Source organism: Ursus maritimus, unplaced genomic scaffold, assembly GCF_017311325.1.
Source record: "Ursus maritimus isolate PB19 unplaced genomic scaffold, ASM1731132v1 scaffold_1, whole genome shotgun sequence".
NCBI classification, from domain to species: Eukaryota; Metazoa; Chordata; class Mammalia; order Carnivora; family Ursidae; genus Ursus; species Ursus maritimus.
Window position 1 is genome coordinate 27836781 of NW_024423343.1, and position 18877 is coordinate 27855657.

The 18877-nt window shown below is 41.5% G+C and overlaps 1 long non-coding RNA gene across 1 annotated transcript; it reads right to left on the minus strand.

Annotated features, from left to right (window-relative positions):
• Positions 1-12057: 12057 nt before the first annotated feature.
• LOC121105214 lies at positions 12058-16090 on the minus strand. The gene is made up of 2 exons (XR_005837644.1): positions 15693-16090; positions 12058-12328 (listed from the first exon to the last, which is right to left on the minus strand). It is a non-coding gene; the product is annotated as an uncharacterized LOC121105214 (long non-coding RNA).
• Positions 16091-18877: the final 2787 nt, after the last annotated feature.

Below are 18877 nucleotides of genomic sequence, written 5' to 3' on the forward strand. Positions count from 1 at the left end.
CCCAGATCCGAAGAGCAGAAGTCCGAAAACGAGATGTCTGCAGGGCAGTGTCACCTCCAGAGGCTCTTGGGGAGACTCCCTCCTTGCCTCTTCCAGCTTCAGGTGCTCCCGGAATCTCTTGGCTTGCGGCTGCAGAACTCCAGTCCCTGCTTCTGTCTCTAGGTGGCCTTCCCCTCTTCTCCCTGTGTGTGTCTTTTATAAAGACAGTGGTCATTGGATTTAGGGCTTACTCATAATCCAAGATGATCTCATCTACAGAGCCCCCTTTTCCAGATAAAGTCACATTCACAGTTTCCAGGGCTTAGGACGTAGACAAATCTTTTGAGGTGGGGAGCACCATTCAACCCAGGACAGTAACGTATAGGGAGCTGATCAAATAAGCAAATATTTTAAAGATCATGCAAGCCTGGTTTTTCCTACAGGAGAACAGTATGAAAAGACATTGAACTGGAATTAGGGGGATCAGTGTTAACGGATGGTTTTACAGGTAAGGACAGAAAGAATTCTTAATGTAAATGTCTGCCTGTGTGTGTGTTTGTGCGTTTGTGCTGTTTACTGGCCAGTGACGTGCCAACAGCGAGGAGTACATCTAGACCCCACATCTTGGCTTTTAAATGCCATTTCCCACTAATGGGAATCAGATTTCCTTGGAGAAATAGTTGATTCCAGGCTGGTAAAAGGGAAGTACAAAGAAAGCCTAGAATATTTTGCTATACCAGAAAACAAAAAGGCACTCAAAGAACAAAGGGGACATGCCAAAGTACACGAAAGCCAGCTGAACAGGGTCCCGAGCTGCCAAATCAAGGACAATTTGAACATCAACATACATGACGATATCAGTGGATTATAATCTAACGAATAAAACAAGGATCTACAAATCCACACCGATGTACAAGGATGAATAAATGGAAAGTTTAATAAGAAATGGGATCTTTTCATACTTTTAGAGGACAGCATCACAAAATATTTACCAGTTACAAAGGGGAAAAGAATAACTTTACAATGAAGCCTGGCAGACACTACTTAACCAAATGATCCTAGTGAACTTCAGTGGTAACGAGACGAAGTGAAATCACGCGCCACCTGGGGGGATGCAAAGAGAACTCAGCATCAGTCCTGGGTTCTTCTTGCCAAAACTCCAGGATACGCTTGAGTTTGATCATGAGATCATCAGTCGAACCCAATTGGACTGTCATTCTACAAAATCATGGGCTATATTCTTCTGGAGCATCACGCCCAGGAGATCAAGAAGAGGATGAACCAATGTTCCACTGTGTAGCCACTAAACAGACCTAACAGCCCAAGGAATGCCTGATTGTAACTAGATGCTTCCGCTGTCATGAAGCGCTGGTAGAACTGGTCGGAGTTGAATGAGCGCGAAGTGTTACTAAGTGGTAGTGGGTAGCAGTGTTAATTTCTGGATGTGGGCAGTTGTTGTACGGTCATGCAGGACAGTGTTCTTCGGAAAACACACGCAGAAATATTTAGGGGTGATGTAGTATCAGGTTGATAACTTCCCCTCAAATGATTAGGGAAGATAAAATTCTTTGAACTGTACTTCCAACTTTCCTGTAATTGTTAGTTTAAATCCGTATATTATTGCAAAATTTCAAAAGTGAAAAACTACAGTTGGACAGGCCAAGAATTATACTCGTATATGTCCACCGCAGCATTATTTATGATACCAGAAAACTGAGAACAATGAAAATGTGTTAACTATTTATACATGATGATCTCAACTGTGTTTTAAAAACAGAAGAGAGGGGCACGTGCGTGGCTCAGTTGGTTAAGGGTCTGACTCTTGATTTTGGCTCAGGTCATGATCTCAGGGTCGTGAGATCCAGCCCTGTGTCGGGGTCTTCACTGGGCATGGAGCCTGCTTAGGATTCTCTCCTCTCCCCTCTGCCCCACACCTCCCCTGCTCACACTCTTAAAATAAAAAGATTAGAAAGAAATATATGAGGGGCGCCTGGGTGGCTCAGGTCGGTTGAGTGTTCAACTCTTGGTTTTGGCTCAGGTCATGATCTCAGGGCTGTGAGAAAGAACCCCACATTGGGTTCCTGGCTCAGTGTGAAGTCTGCTTGAGATCATCTCCCTCTCCTTCTCTCGCTGCCCCCCAACTCTTGCATGTGTTCTCTCTCTTAAATAATCTTTTTAAAAAAAAGTAAAAAAGAGAAAAATACGAAAATGTTAAGATTATGTGTATCTATATGGAAGGATTATGGCTCCTTTTTTTTTTTTGCAGGGTGCATATGATATACAGAAAGAATGGTGAGGTTCACAAGGACTAGATAGCTGAATTTAATCATAAGCTAAACAGAAGTGAGGAAAGTGACCAGATGAAAGAATCTGAGGTGAATAGTACAATTTAACAATATAATGAAATTGCATCATGTTTGATTTTAATTTCTGACAAGTCAACTACGCACACTCAAATTGTATTTTTCACACCGTCTAGGCCTGAAATGCAAGCCGACAACTTCCTCTGTTGCCTAACAACAGAAAGAGTGACAGAGTCCTGGAAGAAGAGCTGGCTGGGCTGGATTTATTAAGAAACAGTAAAGAATATAGTAATCCTGACTCTTACTGTACCCTGGGCAATTCAAGGGGTTTTCCAGGAGAATTGTCATAGAGCAGACATAATTTTCATTTGATATGCTGTGTAAAATGTAACCTTTGTTTAAACAGTGACTCTAGTCTTGATTTTAGGGCAAATTTTAACATTTACTTTAATTCCTTCCAGGGATCTTAACTAAATAGTCTGAATTTGTTTTTAAGTTGAGATATAATTCACATAGCATAAAATGCACCCTTTTAGGTTATAAATTTGGTTTTAATGGTGAGTTTAACATGGCACAAGAAATCTACAGAGCAAAGAGAAATCTCGTTTTAAGTTATTCTACAGATTTTCTTAAAGAAAAGTAAACTGAGATTTTAACATTTGGAAAGGAACGTGATCAAACGAAGTCAATGGGAAGAGGTCTGAACGGCCCCTTCAGTAACATGGTAGGGATTCCTCTGAGCCTGGTGACCCCAAGCCACAGAAGAAGTACACAAAATTCACGCCTCCACTCTCTCTTTTTCTCCTTCCCTCTCTCTTTGGTGCTTACAACCCCTCACTTACTTCCCTTTTGCCCTGCCTCTGGACAAACTCTTCCCCAGTCAGAATCCACCTCGGGGTGAGGAGGAAGGTGAAGTCGCAGGTAGGGCTGGAGTGTCATCTGGTCGTTGGTCGTTCCCCGACCATCAGTACTGACTGGGCAGTCACTGTGCCTGAGGCACGGTCCGGAGCTGTGGCGATTCAGGCCCCACCCGGCCCGCATTCCTCGGAAGCACGTCTCGCCGGCCCCACCTGCTCCGTGCACCCCGCCCAGGCCACTTCATTGTCTCCCCACTGCCAGAGGCACCCTTGTGCCCACAAAGGGCAGCAGGCTGGGGGGCGGGTAGGACTGGCCGGAACTCTGCTTTATGGTTTGCCATGTGCGAGATCCTGGCCAATTGTGTAATCTAAGTCTCCTTTTCTTCCTGGTAAAACGGTTGTAAGAGCAGTTCCAGTTTCCCAAGCAGGCTGTGAACATTTTTTGAGGGATCCGTTAACGTTACTTCTCTTTTGTATTAGTTTCCTGTTGCTGCTGAAATGAATTACGAGGAGCTTAGTGGCTTAAAGCAACACAACTTTGTTATCGTACGGTTCTGAAAGTTAGAAGTCTAATATGGGTCTCACTGAGCTAAGCCCTAGGTGTTGGCAAGGCTGTCTTCCTTCTGGAGGTTCTAGGAAATGATCCATTTCCTTGCCTCCCATCCCTCCAAGCTCTGCTTCCACAGTCACATCTTCTTTGACCCTCTTGCCTCCCCCTTGCACATAAGGACACTTGTGAGGGCATTGGGTCCACCCTGATAATCCAGGAAAATCTTTTCATCTCAAGGTCCTCAATCTACTCACACATGCAAAGCTCCATCTGCCATGTAAGGTGACATATTCACAAAATCGAGGACAAGAACATGGACATCTTGGGGGGGGGGCATTATTCTGCCTACCACACTTTCCCTCCCTCCCACATTTCCAAACCCCCAAGTGTTCCCCAACCAGGCCCAGATCTCCCTTTCCAGCTTTAGTTCTCTTAGGTCTTCTACTCATGCCCTCACTCTTCCAGCCATCACCTTCCCTTTCTCTTCCAGTCCAAATCCTACCCGTTGCACAAGTCCCATCGAATCAGGAGTGCTTTGGCAGTGCCTTCCCAGGCCATCTAACCCATAAATATTGCTTTCTAAATCCCATGGCATGGAGTAGCTACACCATTCCTTTGGCAAACCCTCTGTCTTCCTGTCATATATTTGTGGCTCACAGGTGCTACAAAAATGTTGAAAGATGAAATGAATCTCCATCCACCAGACCCATAAGCACATTGAGAGCCATGTCTTTTTTTTTTTTCAGCTTTATTGAGATATAACTGACATATAACATTGTGTTAGTTTAAGGCAAACAATGGTATAATATGATATAGGTATATATTGCAGAATAATCACCATAATAAGGTTAATTAACACATCCATCACCACCCATAATTACCATTAGTGTGCAGGCACATGTGGGAGACTATTTAAGACCTACTCTTCTTAGCAATTTTCAAGTACACAATACAGGATAACTATTATCACTATGTCATACTTTAGATCCCCAGAATTTATTCATCTTATGACTGGAAATTTGTATTCTCTGATAAGCATCTCCCCATTCCCCCCACCCCCAAGCCTTTGGCGACCACCAATCTATTTTTAAGAGTCATGTCTTAGGCTACTTTCCAACCCAGCAAGGATGAAGAATGTGCAGGAGCCCCAGGGAGGAAGAGTTCTCAGAATCCCCTCTGTTTCTTCAGTTTGGAGCAACACCAACTTACCCCCGGCAAAAACATACCTAGGGCATATCTTTCCTCTCTTTTGGTTGGTGTCAACGACAAACTTCAGTAACAATTTTGCCTCAACCCTTCCTACTCGACGTCTTGTGCTCTCTGGACTTGATACCCATGCGTATGGCCAACAGAAGCTCTTACAGGAATACTTTTAGCATCTCTGAGAAGTGCTCCGATGGCCACCACAGCCTATGGAGGGTAGGGTAGAAGGGAGAAGTACAAGACTTCTTTAAACCCTCTCAATCTACTGCAGGATGACATTCTTCAAAATGTGTGGCTTTCCTTAGTTTGCACATTGCTAGCATATTATTTACCGGCCAACTTATTTTTCATTTTCTGAAGGGTTTTGGAGAGGGGGCTTAGTGATCCTGCATCTGTTCTTCTCTCTCAGCCCTGAAAGACGGATATCACTACGTCATGTGTAATTCAGTTTTTTTCTAGATAATGATGATCACTTTCTATAAGGCAATGTTTTTACTTTGCTACTCGTATTTTGAAAAATATCTTTACCAGAGATTTTTCATCAGCAGCTGATAGCATTCATTGGGCAATTCTTCCAGTCAAGGAAAGGGATTTAAATTTCTGGGTGACTTTTGGCCTTATGACTCCAACTACAACCCTTAAGTTCACATCAACATACACATCACAAAATGCCACTTGTTGTCTCACATTTTTGACAGATGAGTTGAAACCTTTTTACTATAATTCAGCAAACATTTAATACAGCAACTTGGCTGGCTGGGTTTTTGTGGGATAAATAGATGAATAAGAGACAGCCCTGGCCATCCGAGGAAGATAAGACGCGAACACAGATAACTTGTACGTGAACTATTTCAGGCATCCCTCTGACTCACCACTGTTGGTGCATTGGGCCTTAGACCAAGAAAAATTAAATCCAAGACTTAAGGGGGGAAAAAAAAGTCCGTTCAACTTACTGGGAAAACAACCAAAACTGCAGATTTCTCAGGTTTTAAATAACATTGCAAAGAATCTTTACCAATTGTAACTCTGCTTTTCTAGCAATAGAAAACGTTTTCTGTGTTTACAGTTACAGTGCTGTTTCCGTGACTGTGTTTTACAGTCGGGCACAGATGCGGAGTTTTGCTTGTGTTCAACTGTGGGGGGTGAATGTGTAATGCTCCCCCCTCCCTTTAAGGAAAAAAAAATCAGGAAGGAACTAAAATACAAGGCTTTTCCTCCCATTTTACATTCAAACATGTCTTACAGGAAATGAACAAATTGTGATTCTCAAATATAACATTGTGCTTCTATGTGCTGTAGCACAAAAAGAGCTTTACAGGAATTTCGTGTGCTCCGGAAGTTGGGTTTTTAAGGACAAATGTGGAACTTGGACTGTCACTTCCTGTAGTGCAGAAATGCCAAATTCTTGAGCCCAAACATTCTAAGATCTCCAAAATCTCACCCCAACTCACTTCCAGCCTCCTGTGTGTGTCCTCCTAACTCTAGGAACCCCACAGTCTTCTCAATCAAAAGTAAAAACTAAAAAGTACCTAATAGTTTTTTTATTTAAAACTTAATAGCTTTGAAATAAAACTTGAACAGACTTTTTCAGCAAAGGGCAAGAAGTTCTTTCAGAACCAAAGAGGTACATTCATGCCTTTAAATACTTTCACTAATAAGAAAAAAAGAGATGGAAATTCCAGCCAATGTAGGAAACAGTTAACAAGATAGAGTTGTCCCATGGGCCACAAGTAATTATTTCTAAAAATAAATGGAAAAAAGAAAAAAAAGCATTATAATGTTAGAGTTACCTTTAAAAATGAATATCACCTACAAGAAGAAAATCGAAACCATTTTAATGGGAGATTTAAAAATGACATAGATGTCTACATTGCTAAACGCTTACCATGTGTATGCAAAAATGAAACCATTTTCAAATAGTAAAGCATAAGACCAAGAGTTTAGCCACCTGCAGACTGGGGTTTACATCCAGTATGGCATTAGCAGGAGCAAAGAGGCTGCTCATGGTTAGTGTCTGTTCTGGCTGATTACTACCCATGCTATACTAAGATGTAATATCTTTACTATCACCCCTGAACACTTCCTTCCTGGTTAGTAAATACCTTTGCCCCAAACACTCAGGTGTGCTCCTGCCATCTTGACCTTGCCTTGGGACCCTGTGCAGACTGGTCCGCAATTTTACAACTAAAGAGTTAATGGCTGTCACAGTAGGGATCGCTCAAGATCCTGCTTCTGCTCTGTGGGAAGAGCTCATTCTGATTGGTCAACTCATTTTGACTGTAGGATCTTGGTTGTTAAATATTTTGGATAATACTTTTGCAGCAGGTCCTCTATAAAATCTAATAAAGCATATACTTTGCCAAGAGGAAAAGTGTCCCAGAGAGAAGATCTATAAACAGAAAATAGATTTTAGCAAATGAATTGATAACTTAAGACAGAAAATGTATTTACCAATTGATTGTAAAAAAAGATTAGGTTGTGTTAAAGCAGTAGTGGGGAAAAAAGAAGGAAAGTAAAAGGATAGTAAATAGACAATTCCTGCAGGGAAAGCTTTACAAAACATACATGTTTATTGGAAACGCTGTGTACTGTTGGTGGAAATGTAAAATGGTACAGTCGCTTTAAAAAGCACTATAGCAGTTTCTCAAAAAATTAAAAATAGAATTACCACAGGATCCAGCAATCCCACCTCCTCGTATACCCAAAAGGACTGAAGCAGGATATTGAAGAGATATTTGCACACCCATGTTCATTGCAGCTTATTCACAAGAGCCACGAAGTGGAAGCAACCCAAACGTCCATCCATCCACGGATGGATGAACGGTTAAGTGAAATGTTGTATATATTTCCACATGGAATGATATTCAGCTTTAGAAAAGAAGAAAATCCTGGGATGCCCGGGTTACTCAGACAGTTAAGTGTCTGACTCTTGATTTCTGCTCTGATCGTGATCTCAGGCTTGTGAGATCGAGCCCCACGTTGGGCTCCACGCCCTGCTTAGGATTCTCTCTCTTTCTCTCCCACTGCCCTTCTCTGCCCTCTCGCTCTCTCTCAAAAAGAAAAAAAAAAAAAAAAAAGAAGGAAATCTCGTCATGTGCTACAACATGGATCAGCTCTGCTGACTTTATGCTAAGTGAAATAAGCCAATCTCAAAAGACAAATATTGTATGATCCCACTTATATGAGATTAAGATTCCATTTTTATGAGTCAAACTCATAAAAACAGAAAGTGGAATGGTGGTTTCCAGGAGCTGGAGGGGAGGGGGGAAATGGGGAGTTGTTGTTTAACAGAGTTTCAGTTTTGAAAGATGAAAAAGTTCTGGAGATCCATCACACAGCAAAGTGAATATACTTAACACTACTGAACTCTGGACTTAAAAACGGTTAAGATGGTAAATTTTATGTTATATGTTTTTTACTGCAATAAAAAAAAAAATAACCAAGCAATTCTAACACAGCATCTCTGTGGGGGCAGGCGAGTGCGGGGAGGGTAGGCGATGGGTATTTTTAAAAACTTTCCAGGTGATTTTCAGTGTGTTGTTAAGGTGAAAACCATTGAATTATACCTAAAACAAAACCATATGAAATTTGAAAGAAAAAAAAGAGCACAGGAGACTGGGAGAGATAAAAGACAAATAGAGAAATAGAGGAAATATTATTTTTAAAAGCCAGCACAGTAGTTATCGTATTAGGCAAAAGAGATCACGAAGCAAAAACCTTAGGTAACCTGGGATGCCACATCAGGATCAAGGGGGAGAATCACAGACCGTCGTGTGTGGTATACGCCCAACGACACAGTTACTACATACACCAAGCAGAAACTGACAGAATGATAGGAGACAATTACAAATCCAAAATCATGGTGGGAAATGTTCAACACCTGCTTCAGAGACAATCGGATCAAGAAGACAAAAAACTTCAGCAAGGATAAAGCCTATTTAGAAAGTAAAACTAACCAGCTTAATCAAGTTGGGATAGAGAGAATCCTGCAAGTGGTAAACAGAGACTGTTTCTTCTTTTCCCAAACAGTTGAAACAATTATAAAAACTGACAACACACAAGCTCACAGTGTAAGTCGCAACAAATTTCCAAAAATCAATATCATACAGATTACATATATTTGGTCGTAATTTTTTATTCTTGAAACATTTTTGAAGTTATGGCAAAATATTATTTGATTAAGTTGGGTGTAAGTTCATGAGTGTTTGCTGTATTATTCTCTATATGTTTCCAATTCATGTTCCACATGAATAAAATATTTAAAAAAATTCAAACCACTAGAAAAGTATGTTCCCAACAAATATAACAGGAGGTTAATAACGCTTTATATAAAGAGCTCACAAAAAGATAAGAAAACCTCTAAAGAGTTCATATTTAAGTGCACAAAGGGCGTTGAATAACATTCAACGTGAAGAAAAAACAAATAACACATGGAAGAATGTTCATTGAATAGAGTCAAGGATATAGAAATTAAGATTGTGAAATGCTGTGCTAATCAATTTAAGATTTAAAGATTGTATCTACTGTTGGAAAGGTGGTGACAACACATCACTTCTCATTCATTTGAGGTGGCAGTCTAACTTGGTTAAAACAGTTTGGAAAACAATTTAATAATATGCAACAAGTGGGGCGCCTGGATGGCTCAGTTGGTTAAGCATTGGACTCTTGATTTCAGCTCAGGTCATATCCCAGGCTCTTGAGATCAAGCCCCATGCCATCTCTGTGCTCAGCAGGGAGTCTGCTTGAGATTCTTTCTTTCCCTCTCCCTCTGCCTCTCCTCCCCTGCACGCACGTGCTCTCTCTCTCTCCAATAAATAAATATTTTTAAAAGCTGTAAAAATTTCCATTTTAAAAAAGATTTACTTATTTATTTATTGGAGAGAGAGCACGCAAATGGGGGGAGGGGCAGAGAAAGAAAATCTTCAAGCAGATTCCCCACTGAGTGCAAAGCTCTTGAAGAGATCATGACCTGAGCTGAAACCAAGAGTTTAATGCCTAACCAACTGAGCCGCCCAGGCACCCCTTCCATGTTTTTTTTTGACTCCATAATTCCATTTCTGAAGATCTGGTATATGGACACGATTCTGAATATATTAAAAACTTTATGTACAATGATGTTCAGAGCCATGTTTATTTTATAAGAATGAGAAACAAATTAAATATACAAATACCAGAAAAGTAATCCCACAAATTATGACATATCTTCTAGAAATATTTTGTAGCCACTACAGTTTTGCCTACAAAAGTTAGGTAATACCAGAGGAAATGCTTACAACAGCATGTCAAGTGAAAAGACCATATTCAAAACTATTCATTATGACTATTAATATTTGTATGAAAAAAGCTTGGCAGAAACTACGTCACTATGTTAAACCTGGTTATTTTTTGGATGATGGGTCACCTTTTTTCTATTATTTTTATTTTCCTATTGTTCTTTGTGTTTATATTACTTTAATAATAACCTTTACACAAGCTGCTTTACTGTCTGCACTTTTCCCTTGATTGGCAGATTGTTAAATATAATATAAACTGTGCACTTTCTCCCCTTGGGAGGCGCCCACTAGAACCTTAACCAAACAAAGGCTCCTTCTTTGGTCTCACATTGATGCCCTGGCCTGGAGGGAGACTGAGCTGCTCAACTGGCTGCTTGTGACAGCCAGAGCCACAACCCTCGATTTGCAATGGACGTAATCTCCCCACTTCTGAACTGGGATAGGAGCGGGGAGACAATTTGCAGATGTGCTCAGGTGGACGACAGTTAGGGAATCTTTAAACGCACACTGTACTGACAGGCTTCCCTGTGATGAAATGTGGAAGTTAAATAGTACAAATAATTTAGAACAAAGCAGCAGGTGGAAGAATCCTGAAAGGATTTTAACTACTGCAAGACAGGTGCCTGGGTGGCTCAGTAGGTTAAGCGTCTGCCTTCTGCTCAGGTCATGATCCCAGAGTCCTGGGATCAATCCCTGAGTTCGGCTCCCTGCACAGTCGGGAGCCTGCTTCTTCCCCCAACCCCCATGCTCGTGCTCTCACCCTCTCAAATAAATAAAATCTTTAAAAGTAAGTAAGTAAGTAAGTAAGTAAATAAATAAATAAATAAATAAATAAATATTCTGGCCTGTCCTCTTTTTACCAACACATTCATAGACATTTCCCCCAAGGTTTTTCCTAAAGAGAGACAGCATCTCCCAGACAAGAAATTATATTCTGCAAGCATTGGAATGAGAACACTTGTCCAAATCAAACAATGGTTTTGTCTTAATGACCGAAATAGGTTTTTGTTTTATAAAGGTGGCTTTGACCCTCCTACCAAATAAAGTATGTTTTGATCATTACAATGTTTGCCAAGGTAGCTACAGTCAGAGAGAACACCTCCACGTGCTGAATGCAGCCTTCCTCTCTGCCTCTCTTCCTTCCCCTCTTCTTTCCCGTCTTTGCTCTCTTCCTTGAGTTACAAACTCAAATGTCCATAAGAGCAGGCAAGTAACATAAATGAACAAAGGCGGTGGATACCAGGGTCGGGAGTGCGGGGCAGGGCTGAGCCAGAGAGCAGGCTCCATGTGAAGTGGGAAGTCACTGGGCAGCAAGAGCCCCCAGGCGCCGGGCAGGAGTGCAGGCCCAGGGCTAGGAGATCGTCCCATTTTTGCAATAAGCCAGAATTCTAGATATTCATATGAACTCTATCAGGTTTGGAAATGGCTGCAACTAATTCAAATATTTGTTTAAACTGAGCACGCCACCAGTGAATGGCCAGTTTGCAGTTTCTGATTTGACAGTCTCATCTAAATCATGGGGTTATTATATGGATTAATACTTAACAAAAGCTATATGCATTAAGTGCTTACTTTGTGCTAGGCAATGTTTGAAGTGTTTTACAGGTATTCATAATTTTCCTCACAGCAATGTTATGATGAAAGTACCCTGTAACTCCACTTCATCGATAAGAAGTTGGGGTACAGAAAAGAATAGCTGAGATGAGGGACATTAGCATACTTAGGACACCAGACTGTGTTACAGGAACACAAGAATTATAATTCTAATGGGGGAGAAGAGGACTCTTTTGAAGCATTTGTGGGGAAAGTTGAACAACAGTATTCTGAAGAGCAGAGGGGAAAGATGTGTTCGGGGTTATCTTGCTGTGTAACAAATCACCTCAAAACTTAGTGGATTAAAACAACAGTTTATTGTTCTCTCTCCTGGTTTGGGGATTGATGACTCATCTGGAGAGTTCTTACTGGGATCACTCATGCAGTTGTAGTCAGATGGCTTCTGGGACTAGAGTCATGTAAAGGATTCTTCACTCACAGCCTAGCCGCTTGGGCCAGGATGGCATGGAGAGCTGGGTGCTGGTTGGGCATGTTTCTCCACAGCACCTCTCCAGGTGGTTAGCTTCGGCTTCCTCACCGCGTGGTGGCCTCAGGGCTCCAAGAGTGCGCCTTCGAAGAGACAAGAAGTGGAAGCGGCCAATCTATGAAGACCTCGGCACTGAAGCTGACCCAGTCACTTCCATTTATTCTTTTAATCAGGGAAGGGACATATGGTCCAGATTGAAGGAAAGGGGCATAGACTCTGCCTCCTAATGGGAGGGCTGACAATGAGTAGCCATCTTTAATCTGCCAAAGAATGGCAGCCAAATGGACAATCTATTATCCTAGTGGATAGGTTACTGCTGGGATGAGTCACTGGCAATTTCTGTCCTTGTTCTGCCTGAGTTCTATCTCCATGAGAGTGTGATTATCCAGGCCAAGGGAAGGCAGGGCCCCTTGATCACAGTCCAACCAAGGACACGCAGTAGCGAAGTGGTAGTTCCCCCAAAAGAAAATTGAGGTGTCCTCACGACAAAAAGGATGAATGGATGCTACAGAGGTAAAAACAATGTTCGCTTCAGGCATTTACTGTTCGTTTTAAATCTACTTTTGTTCAATGTGAGCATCTTCACACAAACCCACGTCCCTCCCCCCATCCCCTTCACACTCATACTTATTCTCTCTGTCCCTCGTTTTATTCAAATAACAGATGTCTACTTGCAGGTGTAGGCTAGGCTCTGTGGGGGGATACAAAATGAGTCAGACCTGGAGCTTGCCCCCAAGCCATTCACTCTCTGGGAGGGGGAAGAGAGAGAAATAACAGCACCATCGGAGAAGAAAGGGGAAAGCGCCCAAGAGGCATAGATAAAGTGCTCTGGAAATTCAGAGAGAGAGAGAGAGAGAGAGATTACTTCCAGCTGCACCCTTAATCACAGACTGCGTTACCACATCTCTTGTACCGCTGTCTTGTCTGTTTATTAAATCCTGTCTTACTGAACAACAGCAAACCAGTCACACTGAATAATTCACGGAGTTGCTCCCTCCTCTGCCTCCAGAGCATCAGCTCCTCTCCGGCGGGGCCGAGAACTGGTAGGCACATGGCAGGGGTGAGTATCTCTAGACTTCAGAAGACCAGCTTCAACAGAAGAGAGCATCGATAAACTATAATCTGAATGAAGCCTATACGGGCCCATAGAGAGAGACCTTTATTAGATACTAATATTTCTTCAAGGTATTAAACGAAATAAAAAATTCAAAGATTGCTTTTTGCCACTGCCTCCCCCCACTTTTATTTTCCTGGAAGGAGGAAATGTCTTTCTATTGGCATCTCCTTCCAATTACTGACGTCTCAGGTGGGTGTGTTCTTCCACCTTGGCTATGGAGAAATGTCAGATAAAGGTGAGCGACTGTAATAGTAAAACACATCCTGGCAGTGGCTCTAGAAGGAACTTCTACAAACAGCAATCGCAGATTTCTTCATGGGAACTTCTTTTGTGTGTGTAGGATCTGAGTGTTGCCTTTTGGCATCACGTCCAAGTCCTTCTGGAAAACGTACTATGTTTTCTTTTTGTTTCTTATTTTTAAATGACAGATGGTTAGGAACTATCTTCTTCACTCTTGTAATTATTTTCCCCAGTTTTTCTCCATTAAACAGCAATTACCCTCATGCATAATCTCTCTAAGTAGTTATTTTCTAGCTCCTGAAGAGAATAATCACAGTGAGTGGCATTCATCTTATGTACTTCATGGTTTTCCTCAGCATGAAACTTCTATTGACTGTAATTTGTACCACAGTAACTAACATAGACACTTAAACATGCTTGGTAGTTAATTTTTTTAAGTGGACCAAGTTTTCAGACGAAATATTCATCTGTTTTACAAAGGGTAGTTTTCCTGGATTTTATCCAAAAGTACCTTCAAAGAAAATTAGATCTATGACTGTTGTGCCTTAAATATTTTCTGAGGGAGATGTGGAGTGAAAACATTCCCCCCCCCCCATGGGTTAAATTACCTCACGTTTATACTGTGCTAAGCATTTTACAAAACATGCAAATGATTGGCTTTATAGAAAAGGAAAACCCCCTTTTGGATTTACTTCTTGGTGCTAGCAATACTGAAACATGATTTAATTTACATTATACAAAAAAAAAAAAACAACAACTTTAGATAGGTTTGACAACTCGACATATAAATCAAGTCACAGTAAAGTAGCAGAAAACAGGAACTAGTAATTATTATCTTTAGAGGAATTATAATTTCTCTAAGCTTGGAAGCAGTAAATGAAATATCAAAGGACAAGAACAAGAGATTTGATGATTTATAAATTGTACTGTTAAATATGATTTTAACAAGCAACATTATTTTACTAAAGGCCATTCATGCTTAATTTAGAAGAAATTATTCTTGGCCTTTGGCATTCAGTGGTGTCCACATTTCATAAGTAATTCCAAAAGCTAGTGATATAAAGAACTACGTTATTTTGTTGAGTCAAAATGTGAATTGTGCTGAGAGCATGGTATGCCTGACAGAGTCCCTCAGCATCCCTCACTGACCCCCCGCACCTGACTTTTGGGGTGGCCTCACCCTTCTCACCCACTGATGGTGACACACTCCGTCTCCAGAACTCACATGTTAATGCATTTGCACGAAGGAAAACATTCACTACAATGGTTTTTCTCAAATGTGGAGATTCAAAAAGGTTTCACCCAGGATGCATTTCTGGAGGATGATATAATTGCTGGGAAATTCCATAGAATGCAGGTAAAAGAAAGACAAATGGAAAGTTACCGAATTTCTAGAGGTGTTGCCTGAATCAGGACTCTCTTTAATTGGCTTTAGGAGAATTGCAACTTTGAATATGAATGACAGTATTCAAGGGAATTGGTGCTACTGTTAAACAAAAAAAAAAAAAAAAGACAGGAAAAAAAGAAAAAAGAAAAAAAAGAAAGAAGCTAGGGGAGCAGGACGGGGTGAGGACCCTGTTTCAGAATCATACAGAGCAACGATCACCAGCAGTTCGTGTGAATTCCTGACGGGGAGTCCTCTTGAATCAGATGATCTCTGGGCAATATTAACAATGCCCAGGACTGCGCAGGCGGACAGTGTCCACGGTCACACACCTCAGGCATAAGGACGGTGGTTCCCAGCCACGCCTGAATTCCTTCCTGCTGTCACATCTCCTTCCTCTTTCTCTCTGAGCTTGTCACACCCTCATCAGCCCAAGGCCGGACCCTCCAAGGCCCTCCAGCTGGCCTCCCCGGGGCTCTAGTCTGTTCCATCACTAACCCAGGAAACGCTTTCCCCAGAGGCTACTCCCCAAAAATGGGTGTGACCACGTCTCTCCCAGGTTTAAAATGCTTCAGGGAATCGTCCGCTGCCTTCAAGAGACTGTTCCCAATTCTTTCTTTTTTCTTGCGGTAAAAAACACATAGCATGAAATTTGCCACCCTCGTGATTTTCAAGTGTACAATAGTTAAGTGTTAACTATACTCACATTGTCGTGCAATGGATCTTGAGAACTTCTTCACCTTGCAAAATTGAAACCATACCCACGAAACAACTCCTCTCTTCTGCCTCCCCCGCCCCTGGCCACCACCATTTTACTTTCTATTTCGAGGAGTCTGACACTTTAGATAACCTTACAGAAGTGGAATCACGCCGTATCTGTCCCCCGGCTACTGGCATGTTTCACTGAGCAGAATGTCCTCAACAGTCATTCATGTGGTAGCACGTGTCTGAATTTCCTTCCTTCTAAGGCTGAATAATATTCCATTGTATGTGTTCACACATGTTGTCTAGCCATTCAGCCAGAGGGATGTCTGGGCTGTTCTCACCTCTTGGCTATTGTGACTAATGCTGCTATGAGCAGAGGTGTACAAATACCTCTTCAGGATTCTGCTTTCAATTCTTGTGGATAAATACCAAGACGTGGGGTTGCTGGATCATGTGGTAATTCCAATTTAATTTCTTGAGGAATTGCCAGACTGTTTTCCTTCGTGGCTACTCTATTTTACATTCCCACCAATAGTGCACAAAGGTTTTAATTTTTCCACCTCCTCACCAACACTTCTATTATTATTATTTTATTATTATTATTATTATTGTCATCCCCTGGTGATTATTGAAATTGAGCATCTTTTTATGTTTATTGCCTATTTGTATGTCTTCTTTGGAGAAATGTCTATTCGAGTCTTTTGTCCATTCTCCAATTGGCTGTTTTCTTTTCCTGTTGTTGAGCTGTTGTGCCCAATTCTTAAGCACGGTCTACACCCCTCAGGTCTGGTTGTAAGCCTCATTTCCCTCCTCTCTGGACATCATATGGTTCTTTGTGGCAGCTCATTTCCATGAGGTTCCGTCATGGAGGAGCCATGTTACTGATCTCTTCATGTGTTGCTCCTGACAGGGCGCTCCCCTCCCTACCTCAAACATATCTTGACCCCTGGAGCAAAATCTACTTCTGCCAAAAAGAAAACTTACCTTGAGGGAATTGTCTTTGGGAGGTCTTCTCTCACCATGTCCTGAAGCCCACAATTGCCCCCAAGCACAGAGTTCTCTCGCTTCTGGACCATCAACCCACCCTGTGTGCAGGGCTGATCGTGTGGGTCTATGATTTTTATTATTATCTGTCTCTCCTACTAGACTATAAGCTAGTTAAGGATCAGAACCAGTATCTTATTTAATATTCACACTCCGATGCCATGCATAGGACTGCCAGTCAGCTGTACCATTAAATATTTTCTGAAGGAAGGGAGGGAGAAGGAAGGAAGTCTGGCAGGCAGGCGAGGGAGCCAGCGCAAAGGACAACACACAACCAGGCTTCTCCTCTATGCCCCGCTTCTCTTCCCACAGGACCACAACCCCGAAGAGCTGGGGATGAGGCGTGCCGCACTCAGGTCCCACCTGAACCTCTGTCTCAACTTCCCCAGCCGAGATAGCTTTGTCTTCACAAAGGTTACCCTCTGCTTCCTGCCGCAGGGTTCAAAATGGGAGTATGGATCCAGAGACTGCAGCCTGATGGTCCAGGGCAAACTAGACGACGTACTATCAGGCCTTGGGTTAGTGAGTCAAGTATCATTTATGAAGCATCTACTCCAAGCCAGCCAACATGCAAAGGCCTTCGGGTTTGCGATCACATTTCAACCCCTTTTTAATCCTTTGAGCAGAATTATTATCCCCACTTTTCTACTGAGGGAAAGGAGACTCAGCCAGGATGCTAGCCAAGTATTTATTTTTAAAGATTTTATTTATTTATTTGAGAGAGAGAGAGAGAGATAGAGAGAGCGAGCACAAGCAGGGGGAGGGGGAGAGGCGGGAGGAAGGAGAAGCAGACTCTTCGCTGAGCAGGGGATCAGGACCTGAGCCGAAGGCAGACTGAGCCACCCAGGCGCCCCTAGCCAAGGTCTTCTAATGCTAAGGCCATGCGCTCATTATTATATCATGACACCTCAAGGTCAGAGTCTTTTTAGATTTATAATAGACACAGTCTGTTGTTTTGATAATTATTTATTAGGTGTGTGCTCTACGGTTCACAGCCATAGTTCTCTAAGCCCAAGAGATATTTCAGAGAACATCTAGTCTGATCCCCTCAATTTACAGATGAGGAAGCTGACAGCCTGACACGATTTATAAACTGTACAGTGAATAGAATGATATCATCATGCTCTGTAGAAATTTTTTTCTATTTGATTTTTAAGTGTTTTTTGAATTTAAAAAGCAATACAAGCTCAGTGCTGAAGAAGTGTAAATGAGAAATTTAAAAAATCCATAATTCATATTCCAATTGCCCTAACACTTATTGATAAACATGGTTTTAGACTTAGCTCATTGGTACATGTTAGGCCTTAGGAAACAGATGTATCTATTAGGCAAATGACTATATATTTGCATATATATACACATGTACATATATAATTAGTTGGTATAATATTCTTTATAAAACATGTTATTGTTCTCACTGAATATTATGAATACTTCTTTATTTTATTAAAATTCTTTATTAATATTCTTAAATGATGGAAAGAATTTTTACCATCATCATAAAAATAATACTTTCTCAGTGGGGATAGATTTCCTTTTTTCAAGATTTTATTTATTTGACAGAGAGCGCGTATGTTGCACACAAGCAGGGGGAGCAGGCAGAGGGAGAGGGAGAAGCAGGCTCCCCACGGAGCAGGGAGCCCCCGACGTGGGGTTCGATCCAGGACCCTGGGATCATGACCCAAGCTGAAGGCAGACACTTAACCGACGGAGCCGCCCACGGGCCTCGAGGATTGATGTGTTAAAATACAGTTCTAAAGTAAAAACTATCTATTATCCCATCACCACGAGATAACCATCATTAATACTTTGGGTTGTTGGTTTTTTGTTTTTTTTGCTGTGGAGAATGTTTTTTTGCTCTGTTTGTATGTGTATATAATTGAGAAAAATGGAATAGATGTTTTTAAACCCTTGATACGAATTCCCAAAACTTTCTGCTTTCCAGAAAATTTGTGCTTCTTTAAATCAGGCGCATCAGTGAATGTGGGTGTTTATCTCACAATATGCTCACCAACCTTAGCTATTATCCTTTTAGCATTTTTGCTAATTCTATTATGGGAAAACGGTTATGAGTATGAAGTTATTAAAAAATATTGCTGGTAAAAATCATTGCTTAGAGTTGTCTTATTTTATGCAGCAATA